Below are 10,341 nucleotides of genomic sequence, written 5' to 3'. Positions count from 1 at the left end.
TCAGACAGACCAGGAGGTCTGAGAGAGGCCGTAGCCCCAAACGATAGTCTCAAGCTCCCTTGCAGGGCCAGGGGTGCCAGCCGGTTGATGGGGGAGACCCCACGATTCGGTCACGGCTACCGCGCCCCTAGTGATGCGCCCTTGCCCCAGCATGCACAGGGAGGCACTGGGCGAGATATTTTATTTTTCCTTCCTTAAGGAAAGTTCTTGCCTCCGGGTGGAGCCAGGGTCACGCCTCCCAAGGCAGACCACGTGTCACAGGTACGTTTTTTGGGCTCTTCCCCTCCAGCGATCGGCTCACCAGTTCCCTCCGCCTTAGGTGGCAGGAAAATCCTCCACCTCCGACCAATCCCGCCGCAGCCGAGCCGCGCGCGCGCGCCAAGCCCGGTGTCTCCCCGGGTCGCCATTGGTCACCTCCACCTGGGTCCGGTGACAGGCAGCTGCGCGGACCTATGGCGGCAGGAGGCGGAGGCCGCTCGGCCCGCCCCGAGCTGCTTTGTTAGGGGCTCCTTCGCCGTCCCCCGCCCTCCAGGCCTCGGCTGCCGTCGCCCCCTCCCCACCCCGGCTTCCCCCCCAGGCCGCGTCCCGCCGGAGCCCAGCGGGCCGGCCCCCTCCCCGAGCGCGCCGGTCGCGCATCCTTCCGGCCGCGGCCCCCGGCTGCATCCCCGCCGTGGTACCCAGCGCGCGCCGCCTGTCACTCGGCAGCGCAAGTCCGAACGCCCCGCTCCTGCCTCCACCGCTTTTGATTGGCCAGTCGGAGGCGGAGCGATTGTCCCGCAGACCAATCCGAGAGCGCTTTCCCACGGGCGGCCGCGGCTCCGCCCCCGCGGCCGGCGGCCCCGGCTCTCTGACAGCTCCGATTGGCAGACGGCGAGCGGGCCGGAGCCGCGGTGCCGAGAGCGCCGCCGCCTGGGCGCCCGCAGCCGCGGAGCCGCGCCGGCCCCGCATTGTCCCCGGCCGGGCGCGGAGAGCCGGGACGAGCGTGGCCCACGGGTGAGTACCGCGGGCCTGTGGGGAGGATGCCCGGGCGCGTCCCGACTCGGGGCTCCCGCACGCTGGGGCTCCCGGCGGGTCCTAGCTCCCCCGGCGCCCGGAGAGCGCCCCGCGTATTGTCTCCCCGAGGGCAGCCCGGGGAGGCGGAGAGTCGGCTGCGGGAGGCCCCGGGGAGGGAGCCGGGACCGCGGCGCCCAGGTGCGCGGCGCCTGATGCGAGTGACAGTGGCCGGGCGGTGGCGTTCGGGGTCCCCGGCGGCGGGAGGTGACCGGTGGCGGCGGCGACACTTTGTATCTGTCGGTTTTTCTTCTTCTTTTTTTAAAATCAACTTTGGGGAGGGCGTGCGCACCCGCTCGTGTGTGTGTGTGTGTGTGTGTGTGCGCGCGCGCGCGCGCGGGTGCAGGCGTGCGTCCCCGTGTGTGTGTGTCTGTTTGTCCCCGACTTGGACACCCCCAGGCCTGGGTTCTCGGCGGTGTCTCCAGGGCGCTCACCTTGGCTACGGCCGCGGAGCTCCGGGCGGGGAGAGCAGGGAGAGGGTGCACGCACCCGGCTGGAGACCCGGAGCTCCGCGGCGCAGCTGAGGATGGGAGGGCCTGGGAGTGGGGGGCGCGCCTGGATTGCACCCCCACCCCACCCCCGCTGGGCGCTCAGACAATGAATGCTCGCGCGAAGGGGGCCCAGGGGGATGCACGTCCGGTGGGTGGGCGAGCGCGATCGCCACCCTGCCTGGTCCTTCCGTCCATCTCTCGCGGGCCGATCGGGTCTGGATGTCGCCACCGGCGGCCGGGGGACCTGCGTGGGGCCTGCTTTTGTTTACAGACCCCGCGGGTGGGCTGGAGCCACGCGCTGCGGCGTCCTCTCTGCGCGCCCGCAGGTGACGCCCCCTTCCTTCCCGGGCTTCCAGGAGAGATGCTCCGGAGACCTGGGTACCCCTCGAGGCAGCCGTCGGCGCTGATCTCTCCAAACCCACCCCTCAAACCGCCCCCCCCCCCCCCGTTCCAGTGTCTCTCTCTGGCTTCCCTCGGGGTCAGTCTAGACTGATGTCCAGGCTGCTGCTTCCTGCTCGCGGGCGGATCTTGAAGGACACGCGCTGGCCCTTGGGGACACGGTGACCACGAGCTGCAGTTGTGGGACGTCCTGGCTTGGGAATCCGGTTACCCCATTCGTGCTGACTTGGCGCCCTTTTTTTTTTTTTTTTTTTTTTTGGTTTGAGCTGGAAAGCCAGATGTTAAGCCACCTGGGCGCTCAGTTCTGCCTGTGAATCCGTGCGGAGCTCCTTAGAAGTCTCCCTGCCTGACAGTTTCTGCATCTGTAAAGTGGTCAGAACGTATATCCATTCCTTGGGGGGGGGGGGCATTGAAGGTGACAAAATAAAGCAGTGACTGCTCTGCATTTACCACTGAGATGCCTTCTCAGTTAGAATCTATGGTACAGCATGGCGAAGAGCCCTTCCCCCCCTTTTTTGGGGGATTTCACCATCCCCTTAGGTCCCTTTTATTTTAAAAAAAAAGGTAGCACAGCCCTGTTTTCCTTGGCCCTGGGTTTAACTGCTTATCTAATCGCTCACAGTTCCTCGGACACGTGCTTGAGTTTCTATCGGGTTTGCTTCCTCTTCCGGCTCCGTGGACGCAATGCTGAGGCCCAGGCCTTGGGGGTTGGAGGAGGGAAAGGCTTGTCCAGGTGGGAAGCGCTGGCCGAGGAGCCAATGGGCATCCAGGTCGTGATCAACCCAGCCAGGAGGGAGGTTTGAACAAAGAGGTTGTACCTGGAGAGGCAACCAGGGAAGGAACACTTCCGGGTAGAAGTGAGTGAAATCTGAGCTGTGTCTGGTGGCTCTCTTATGCCCACCGTGTTAACAACTCCTCGGAGGACCATGTCTTTGAGGAGTAGATGTCCAAGTCTCTGAGTAATTGTCTCGGAACAGAAGAGAAATAAATAATCCCATGGAAGAGACCAGGGGGCTAAGGAGGGAGGCTGGAAGAGGACTAATTCCATCCACTATGTTCTTATAGGCCATCCTTGTATTTTGGTTGTTTTTTCTCCTGAGCCCCCAAGCTCTGCATTGCTGGCTTTCTTTTGGCAAAGGGAGAAGCCGATGGCAGGCAGTGAAAACAAAAACAGGAAAGACTCCACAATCCATAATCAGATAGATGAAAGTAATATGACACCAACAGAAAAAGACTGTCTCACACTTCTGTGGGGGTGGGGGGAGAAATGCTTTTGACACCTTCTTGTCTCTTGGGGCAAATGACAGAGTTGGCTCTAATCACATCCTTTGAATAGAGACCCAAGGGGCCTTTAATGCCCCCAAACTAGCAAGCTACCAAGCAAATAAACATACTGGGCAAAGAAAGACTTGCTGCCTGGCCAGTGGGTTCCCAAAGGCCGGCTACACCCCCTCTGCCCAGCCTGGTTTTGTCCCTGTGTCCCTACAAGCCTCAGGGCCATTTGTATTCTTGGTTAGACAGTGGTTCATGAACACCATCTAGCCACTTTAAAGTTTTATGCCTGTCCAGAACTGAAACCCCTCCCCCCCTTCCCTATCCTTGCTGGTTGGGGAATTTCTCTGGTGCTTTGGAATTCTGCCAGAGGCTCAGCCCCCCACTACTGCTTCTCAGGGAGCAGATCTGTTGGGGGTGGGGGGTCGGCACTTAAAGGAGCTCATAGGTGGAGAAGCTCATTAGCTGACATTTTTTTTTTTTTTTTGCCTCCAGGGTTATTGCTGGGGCTCAGTGCCTGCACCATGAATCCACTGCTCCCGGAGGCCATTTCCCCCCCTTTTTTTGTCCTTGTTGTAGCCTTGTTGTGGTTATTATTGTTGTTGATGATGTCATTTGTTGTTGGGTAGGACAGAGAGAAATGGAGAGAGGAGGGGAAGACAGAGAGGGGGAGAGAAAGACACCTGCAGACCTGCTTCACCGCTTCTGAAGCGACTCCCCTGCAGGTGGGGAGCCGGGGGCTCGAACTGGGATCCCTACCCCGGTCCTTGTGCTTTGTGCTGGACCGCTGTGCTACCACCCGACTCACATTAGCTGACAATTTAACTCTGTTCTCCCAGCCATTATCCTAAGAGCAAGGACAAGGACTGTCCTGTCCCCTCCACATCCCTCTTTCCTTGAGAGCTTTAGGGTTCATTCGGGATCTGTCTCCAAGGGCTTTTTCTGCCTGCAGAGTTCAAGTCTGAGCTTTGCCAGACAAGGTAAGCGGTGGAAGCCCACTGAGACATCAGTGATGGCGTGTGTGTGTGTGTGTGTGTGTGTGTCCACCCCATCTGCCTGTGTGAGAGTAGGAGCTGCAGAGGATGAATGGCAGAAAGAGAATGTGGTTCTTGTGGGCATCATGCAGATTCCCAGGGGGGAAGCCTTTACCCACAGGTTCAGGCTTGTGGTTGAGAAAGATCCTTTTTTTCATTGTCTGCACTCATTTGAGCTTCTGTGTTTAGGTGTGTGTGTGTGTGTGTGTGTGTGTGTGTGAGAGAGAGAGAGAGAGAGAGAGAGAGGTGGATGCTTGGACATTGTCCTTCCTGAGTTAAGTACAAGTATAGACTATAAGCTACTTTGTCTCTCTCCAACACCCCAGCACATCCATTTTTCTGTCCTATGCAAAAAAAAAAAAAAAAATTGAAAAAGATGGCTGCCAGGAGCAGTGGATTCCTAGTGCAGGCACAAAAGGACCTTTTTTTTTTTTTTTTCTTCAATTCTAAACCTCAGGTCACTTCTACTTTAAACGTTCAGTTTTATATAAACAATAATGTCTCCATTTTTAAAAATACAAACTCTTGGGGCTAGTGAGATAGCTCAGACAGGAGATGCTTTGCTGTGACCTAGGTTTAGGCCTGCCAGTACACCACTGTGGTGTGTTTCACTCTGGAAAAAAAAAACAAAACAGTGTTTTTATAGGCAAAGTCACTTTTTTTCTTTATTAATGTTGGGGATCAGACCAATTGTATATGCTTTTCCACTGAGCTATATCCCTGGCCCCTAAAACATTAAGTTTTAGGGCCAGGAGATAGCTCAGCATTAGAACACGGGACTGGCATGTATGAGGCCTGAGAGGTCTCAGGTTCAATCTCCAGCTCTGCCATGTGCCAAAACTGAGTGGTGGTACTCTCTGGTCTCTCTCTCTCTCTCTCTTAAATATAAATTAATAAGTCTTAAAAATATCACAGGGGATCGGGTGGTAGCGCAATGGGTTAAGTGCACATGGCGTGACGTGCAAGGACTGGTGTAAGAATCCTGATTCGAGCCCCCGGCTCCCCACCTGCTTGGGAGTCACTTCACAGGCAGTGAAGCAGATCTGCAGGTGTCTGTCTTTCTCCCCCCCCCCCCCCCCCCGTCTCCCCCTCCTCTCTCCATTTCTCTCTGTCCTATCCAACAACGATGACATCATCAAGAACAATAATAATAATAACATCAACAACAAAAATAAAACAAGGGCAACAAAAGGGAATAAAAAAATCACTTATTTTTCTCTACTCTTTCTGGGGTGGGTGAGTTTCACTGCTCCAGGCTGATTTTTTTTTTTTTCCAGATAGAGACAGAAACAGACATCACAACACCAAAGCTTCCCTCAGTGTAATGAGAGCCGAACTTGAACCTGTGTGTGTGTGTTTCATATGGCACGTCAGACTGGACCTCTTGCCTCTCTGTCTGCCTGCCTTCCTTCATTCCCTCCTTCCTTCCTTCCTTCCTGCCATCCGTCTGTCTTTGGAGCTTCACTGCTGTGGGCTGATTTCTTCTTTCTTTCTTTCTTTGTTTTTATTTAATGTTTTATATTTATTTATTTTCCCTTTTGTTGCCCTTGTTGTAGTTATTGTTATTGTTATTGATGTCATTATTGTTGGATAGGACAGAGAGAAATGGAGAGAGGAGGGGAAGACAGACAGAGGGAGAGAAAGACAGACACCTACAGTCCTGCTTCACCGCCTGTGAAGCGACTCCCCTGCAGGTGGGGAGCTGGGGGCTCGAACCGGGATCCTTAATTGGTCCTTGCACTTCGTGCCATGTGTGCTTAACCTGTTGCGCTACTGCCTGACTCCATCTTCCTTCCTTCCTTCCTTTCTTCCTTCCTTCCTTTCTTTCTTTCTTTCTTTCTTTCTTCCTTTCTTCTTCTTTTCTTCCTTTCTTTCTTCCTGTCTCCAGTCACTGGGGCTCCGTGCCTACACAACGAATCCACCACTCCCGGCGACCATTTTTTCCTGCATTTTGTTTGATAGGACAAAGAAATTGAGAGGGGCAGGGCATATAATGAGGGAAAGAGAAAGATAGACACCTGCAGACTTGCTTTACTGCTTGTGAAGCAGCCCTGCTGCATGTGGGGAGCGGAGGCTTGAACCGGGGTCCTTGTGAGAGCCCTTGTGCGCTTAACTGGGTGTGCCACCTCCAAGCCCCCCCCCTTCCAGACAGGAAGAGAGAGAGAGAGATTATGTCTGTGAAAAACCACAGCACTGAAGCTTCCTTTATTGTGGATGGAGACCTGGCTTACACAAAAGCAGCAAGCTACCCAAGTGAGCTTTCTTGACACTCCCTTCCCCCACTTTTTTTTTTTTTAAACAAAATGAAGGAGGCACTCAGCAGAGGGGGAGAAAACAGTGCTCTAGTGTATCAGCGCACAGGGTGCTCATAGTGAGGTGGGGCTTGCTTTTCCCTCCTTCCACCTCTCTCCAGCATTAAGACTCCTCTGTTCCTGGGCTCCAGGGACCTCTTTAAGACATTCATAAGGCCCGGGATGTGGTTGGCCATGAGGTTCTGCCTGCCCAGCTTCTGCCCCCTCTTGTGTGAGATTCTTCTTGAAGTCCCTGGAGCTCTCCTGCTAGGTGGAGAAAGGGCCCTCCCCTGGCACTGAGGTCTGACTATAGCAAGTTGGCGGGTGGTGTGTGTGTGTGTGTGTGTGTGTGTGTGTGTGTGTGTGTATGTAGCTCGATGAAAAAATTTAAAAAAAGAATGGTGTAGCAGGTCTGCGGTTGTCTAATCTTTCTTCCTTTCCTCTCTCAATTTCTCTTTCCTTTTTTTTTTTTAAATGGACTTCTCACTTTCTTTTCTTTTTTTAATTTAATTATCTTTTTTTATTTGTTGGATAGAAACAGTCAGAAATGGAGAGTGGGGAGATAGAGAAGGGGAGAGACAGAGAGGCACCCTGCTTCACCACTCACAAAGCTTTCCCCTGCAGGTGGGGTGCAGGGGCTCGAACCTGGGTCCTTGTGCATTATAATATGTGCACTCAACCAGGTGCACCTGGTTCTGTCCCAGTACTGGAGTGGGGCTCTGACTTCTCTCTGAAGCAAAGCAAATATTAATCTCTTTTGCCTCCTCCTTTTTCTCCTCCTCTTCTGCCTCTTCACTGATAGACAGGGAACAAGAGAATGGGGACGAGAAAGGGAGAAAAAGGAAAGAGGGAGAAAGACGGGGGGAGAAGGAGAGGAAGAGACCACAGTACAGAAGCTTCCTTCCTTGAGGGGGTTGGCAGGGTTGCAGACCCTGGTTCAAGTCCAGCCCCGCCACATTGGAGGAAGCTTCAGTGCTGTGGCCTCTCATTCTCTCTCTGCTTTCTCTGTCTCTATCATTAAAAAGAAAGAAAGAAAGAAAGAAAGAAAGAAAGAAAGAAAGGAAAGTGCTGTTGGAATTCTCTTGCCTTTTCTTTGCTGCTTAGCTCTGGCTGAAAGTCTGTTGCAGAACCATTAAACTGTCTCCCCTGCCTTTTGGTTTTGGATTGATTTGGTGCCTGACTCAACTAACAGGTGACATGTTCCTGTTTTATGTTAACTTTTTTGCAAACTGCACCTCCCTACCTCCTCCTACACTATCAAGATATTCTTAGAGTCGGGACACAGAGTTCTGATAAGTGTGGGGGCCCCCTGCCACCCTGGTCCCCAAAGCCCTCTGGGGTCCCCCAACACACTCTTGATCTTGCCTTCACTTGGTGTAATGATTAATTCTGCCACCTGTTAGTCCCCCAAAGTGGCCCCATTTGTACCCTAAACTCTGAGTCCCTGTTCAACCTGTTATTTGTTCAGTAACTCTGTGGGGAGTCCTTCCTCCTGTGCTCTGGTGGTGAGCGACATGGCCTTTCACCTTGTGGTCTTTGAAAATTGTCCAACCTGGGGTCAGAGGTGTGGGGAGAGTGCCACAGACACTTACTGTCCTCTGTTGTACTGACCGTTAGTAAAATACAGAGCGTGGGGGCCGGGCGATAGCGCAGCAGATGATGCAAAGCGCAAGGACCCGTGTAAGGATCCGGGTTCGAGGATCTTGGTTGGAGTTCCCCCGCTCCCCACCTACAGGAGTGTCGCTTCACATGCGGTGAAGCAGGTCTACAGGCAATCTTATCATTCTCTCTCCCTCTCTGTCTTCCCGTCCTCTCTTGATTTCTCTGTCCTATCCAACAACGTCGACAGCAATAACAACAATAACAATAATAACAACAAAGGCAAACAAAAGGAAAAAATGGCCTCCAGGAGCAGTGGATTCGTAGTGCAGGCACTGAACCCCAGCGATAACCCTGGAGGAAAAACAATATAAAGAGCATGACTGGTTCTGTGAAATGATGATGTTGACGGAGGGAGTGGTCGGAAAGGGCAGACTGGCCTTTCTTTGCAGCGCGATGACACTCGACCTTTGGGGGTGGGGTTGCACACATACGGAGGTGCTCTGTTCCGATAGTCCATGGCATTGTAAGCCAATGACACAGGAACACAATTTGATTACAAGGTGGTCTTTGGAATCCAAGGTTATTAGCCTTGTAGACATTCTTGTCACGATGAGGCCTTGACCTTCTTATAACAATTCTCTTTTGAGTTTTTTTTTTCTTTTCCCCACTCCGCTCTGCCTAGCTATGGCTTATGGTGGTGTGGGATTGAACCTGGGACCCCAGAGTCTCATACATGAATGTCTTTTTGTATAAACATTATGCTGTCTCCCTAGCCCTTGTGTTGATTCTTCTTTCTTTCTTTTTTTAAATTATGTTTTTATTTATTAGATAGAGACAGCCAGAAATCTAGAGTGTATGGGGCGACAGAGAGGCAGAGAGACACCTGCATTCCTGCTTCACCACTTGTGAAGCTTTCCCCCTGCAGGTGGGGACCAGACGCTTGAGCCCTCTTTCTTTTTATTTTATTTATATATTTTTATTATTTTTATTTATTGGGTAGAGATAGCCAGAAATTGAGAGGAAAGGGGAGATAGAGAGACACCTATAGCACTGCTTCACTACCTGTGAAGCTTTCCCCCTGCAGGTAGGGACCGAGGTCTTGAACCCAGATCCTTGCACATTGTAGTATGTGTCCTCAACCAGGTGCACCACTACCCGGTCTTCCTTCCTTCCTTCCTTCCTTCCTTCCTTCCTTCCTTCCTTCCTTCCTTCCTTCCTTCCTCCTTCCCTCCCTCCCTCCCTTCCTTTCTTTTATTATTAGATATGACAGGAGAAAGAAATTGAGAGAGGACAAGGAGATAGAAAGGAGGAGAGAAAGACAGACAGATACCTGCAGACCTGTTTCATCGCTCGTGAAGTGGATCTCCTGCAGGTGGGGAACAGAGGCTCGAACTTGGGTCTTTGCACTTGGTAATATGTGTGCTTAACCAGGTGTGCCACTGCCTGGCCCCGTGTTGATTCTTGATGGTGGCTACACATGGGTGGGGGTTTGTATGCATTTCATGTTCCCATAAGCCCCTCTGACACCCCAAAAGACCTTCCATATTTCAGGGAGACAGTCTTTTTCTTAGGAAATTTTTGACTCACTTTGATTCCCATATACTACAGTCACAAGGTCACTCCTGGGATGGTGAGTCATTTCCATATATATGAAGGCTATTCTTACTTTAGGCAAATTCTTCAACTCTAGCTGTGCCAAGGTTGATTCAGCTGTAGAAGCGGTGTGCAAAGTAATAACTACACACAATCTTAGCAAACTCATACAAGTTTATCATGGAAATAACTGTTCTCCTGATGTCTTATTTTCCACCTCCACATGTACTCTTCCAGAAACAATCAGCTTTGTTCTTCTTCTTCTTTTTTTCTTTTTTCTTTTTAGTTCTGCTGGCTGTCTTTGTGGTCTAAATAAGTTGCCTGGGCCACTGGATTTTGCAGCTTCTTTTCTCTGATTACTGGCAGGTCTGCTTAGTTACTGCTTCTATTTGCTCGTCATACTTTGATGGTTAGATCTCATTGTTTTTCTCTTGGTGCTTTTTTTTTTTTTTCCTCCAGGGTTATCGCTGGGGCTTGTGCCTGCACTATGAAGCCACTGCTCCTGGAGGCCATTTTTTCCCCCATTTTGTTGCCCTTGTTGCGCTTGTTGTAGTTGTTATTGTTGTCGTAGCTGTCATTGTTGTTGGATAGGACCGAGAGAAATGGAGA

The 10,341-nt window shown here is 52.2% G+C and overlaps 1 protein-coding gene across 3 annotated transcripts in view; it reads left to right on the top strand.

The window, feature by feature from the left end:
• Window positions 1–856: 856 nt before the first annotated feature.
• TIAM1 (TIAM Rac1 associated GEF 1) overlaps window positions 857–10,341 on the top strand; it is a 447,258-nt gene continuing 437,773 nt past the window's right edge. For all 3 annotated transcript variants that reach the window (XM_060198601.1, XM_060198598.1, XM_060198603.1), the window contains exon 1: window positions 857–993. The gene's annotated coding sequence lies outside the window, so the exon portion shown is untranslated. The remainder of the gene's footprint in view (window positions 994–10,341) is intronic.

This window comes from Erinaceus europaeus, chromosome 9, assembly GCF_950295315.1.
Source record: "Erinaceus europaeus chromosome 9, mEriEur2.1, whole genome shotgun sequence".
Taxonomy (NCBI): domain Eukaryota; kingdom Metazoa; phylum Chordata; class Mammalia; order Eulipotyphla; family Erinaceidae; genus Erinaceus; species Erinaceus europaeus.
The sequence above is the reverse complement of the archived record's forward strand: the minus strand, read 5'-3'. Positions and strand labels throughout refer to the sequence as shown.